The sequence below is a fragment of the Nestor notabilis genome, unplaced genomic scaffold (genome assembly GCF_000696875.1).
Source record: "Nestor notabilis isolate BGI_N333 unplaced genomic scaffold, ASM69687v1 scaffold6157, whole genome shotgun sequence".
Taxonomy (NCBI): domain Eukaryota; kingdom Metazoa; phylum Chordata; class Aves; order Psittaciformes; family Psittacidae; genus Nestor; species Nestor notabilis.
The window spans coordinates 23,789-27,089 of record NW_009935011.1 but is presented as its reverse complement, the minus strand read 5'-3'; positions in this window follow the sequence as shown (position 1 = coordinate 27,089).

Here is a 3,301-nt window from a genome sequence, read left to right as displayed (position 1 = left end):
GAGGGGAAATGTCCTAACTGCATTGCGATTCTGCAGTGGGAACATCGCATGTTGTTTTCACTCGTGTACACTTGAACTGCACATGCAAGAAAAAAGGTGGAATGTCTAAAACACCATAACCAGCTCAGGGTATTTGCCAATCTGAAATAAAAGTGGGATGGGAAGCGTGTCCTTCAGAACAAGGGTACAAATGCCCCTTTCGCTGCAGCGTGCGTGTATGTGTGCGTGTGTGTGAGTATGTTTGGGACGGGGGAGGGCGGGAGGGCTCTGGGAAGGGTTTGAACGGCAACATTCTTATTTTGTTCTGTATTTTTTCTTTTCCTTTTTTCTCTTTATTTTCTTTTTTAATTTATTCTTTTAGAATGTGACAATTTCATGAACAGCCACACTGGGGAGGAAACTGTAACATATTGCTACAGATGCCTTAAACTATGCACAAAGCTAAGTGACCAAATTTGTTTTTGATTTGAAAAATAATAATAATGATAATGGAAAAAAAAAAAAGTGCATTGTTTACGTATTCCTCCCTCTACTGAAACATTACCCACAATAATGGGGTCTCAATGGGAAAAGGAGAAAATGTTTTTTAGGGCAAAATTAAAGGACTAATTTTAAACTTAAAACATTCCATTTTTGTAATTTGTTTTACATTGGTTTAAGTACCGTAAGCACAACTGTAATCTAGTTTGAGAAACTGGTGCTTTCTTTTAGTTCATTTGTATTTCCCTGTTATTATTGTAAAAGACTGTTTATTAATTCTGTTTACAGTTTGTTGCAACAGCCATTTTTGGGAGCGAGCTTCAGCGTAAAGCCATTTGTAAAGGCTTTGCCATATTCATTTTAATATGTGCCTGTTGCTGTTAACTTTTAATTAATAAAAAAAAAACCTCTTTTCACATCATGCTCCTGTACATTTGAGTTACGATCGTCCAGCATTATGGGGAGGTAGCTAAGGTTGCAGTCAGCTTCCACTGTAAAACTAAGCCAACTTCTGGATCTGAAACTACTAGTTCTTGTATGCCAAAATTGATTGCCTCTTGGAGCTTGGCCTTTTACTGTTTGAAAAGCAAATCCTGACTTACCTGATTGTTTCCCTTCTAAAATGAAGTTGTTTTATTATTCTTTCATGTTCCCTGGAGTAGTATCATTAATATCAAAGTGGCCATGTTTAAAGAAATAAATTTGTAATGAAACCATTTGTGTGAACCTGCGTGAACTTCCTTCCTTTGCTGCCAGTGCAAGTTCTTGCTGTTGTCTGACTTTGGCAGAGATGGATTAAGTGGGATATATTCAGCTTTGGTTATAACCTGCAGTAACAGAAAAGCTGTATTTTAACAGGTTCCTTTTGAAGGGGGCACATGTGCCAGGGGTGCTTGGAGCTGTCAGAATGAAGAAGTAACTAACAGCTCACTATATGCAGAGAAACTTACTATGGAGAGACTGCAACTTCCTCACAGCCTGCATGGATTCGTAGGGTTAAGTGTGGAAGAGTACTGATTCCTCTTTGATGTTTTTGAATAAAACATGCGCCAAGCTGGCAGCTGTTCTGAAAACTACCACTGAAAAGGGTATCTGATGATGTCTTCTGCGACTCACATTGTGACTTGGTTTAAGGACAGGGCCTCAACAGCAATGTAAGTTTTGGAACTTGATACAGGCTACTTCTAAACTTATTTTCATTATAAACTCGTGTTTCATCAAAACACACTAGTTTATAAATAAGTAAGTATACAGCAATATTTCAGTACGATGTTTATAGATAACCTGTGGTTCTTCAGTGTTGTGCAATATTGCTGTCACCTGCTCTGATAGGAACCAGTACAGCTCATCAAGGTGCTGGAGTAAAACATGAATAGTTTTGTTTTAAGATACCTTTCCTGGAAAGGGGCTTCTGCCTTTTCCTACTAGACTGGACTTAGAAAGACTGGTTCTAATCCCACCAATCACTGTACATGAAAGCTTCTGACATTTGACTAAGTTGTGTGAAAGATTTCAAGTAGAAAGATACAAATTAAAGTACAGCAGTCTAAAATGAATGATTTGATGGCAGCTTTGTGAGTTCATTTTCTTATGCAGATGACACTTTTTACCAAAGTTTTGTATCACTGGTAAGGCTTGTTGCATGGTTTTGTGTTTCTGGGTGCTGGGTACCTGCACCTCGCATCAGCACTTCAGGACACTGCTTAATGTGGGGTTTCTCATGTTTTAACCCCATTTCGTAGGTCGAGTGCTACCCTGAATTTAACAAGTTGATGATGTACTTGGACTGAGGTAGTTCATTTGAGCTCCAGCATTTACAGAAATGTAAGCTGAAACACTTCCAGCAGATATCCTGTCTCTGAAAGAAAGAAAACCCCTGTAGAGTTTTCCAGGCTGGCTGCTTGGAAGCTGTGGCCTTTTGGGAGGGGGATGGTTGTGCCATATTGCAGGATGCTTGTACCAGCGGAAGGAGAGACCATTACATGAGTGCCTTCCTCTCGTGTTTGTGGTGAGGCATGAGCTTAGCATGTGTTCCTGATCGCTTTTTAATCTGAACGTAACTGAATTCACAGCACTGTACTGTTCTAAACTAACTGCTGTTACTCCTGCTGCATGGCAAGGGAAGGAGTCCAGTCCTGAAGGAGATGGCATTTGTCACTATGTTGATTTACAGTCACTATAACAGAAGGTAAACTGTACTTTATTGCAGCTGCTCCCTGGCTGCTATTGTTTGCAGAGTAGCACAACTGTCATACACAATGTTTATTTTAACTGCTTTTAATTTTATACAGTGGCAATAGAGCATTAAATACAAAACTTGAAACCAAAACTAACTTTAAAAAGTGTTTTAAAGGCATTTAAAATAACACAAAGGTTTAATGGCCTGGTGGTAAGACCAATAGCAGAGTGTTTTGGAAGGGAAGTACACTGTGTAAGTAATAAAACCATTTCAAGTTTCATAGCACAAAACATCCTACTCAATGGCACAATCTACCTTCCAGTTACAAGCAGCAAAGCTTCAGTCATCTTCAGTAACCAACCTCGTCAAAGCCGTTCAGCTGCCTTTAAGAAGTTGCTGTTTTTTCCTTTTCCTAGAAAACAGATGCTCCATGAGGCACCTGTCCTTGTTCTAGATCAGCATGGAACACCGACATACCCAGACTCATCTTCTACTCACACTTACAGTCAGATACCTTGGTTTTATTCAAGTGTACAGCTTGGCTGTAGCTCTCCAGTTCATGAACAGATTTTTTCCAGCCTAACTTCTACTTTTAGCTTGAGCCCTTCCCGCATCTGTGGCTGGGGGCATGAGGACCGGGGG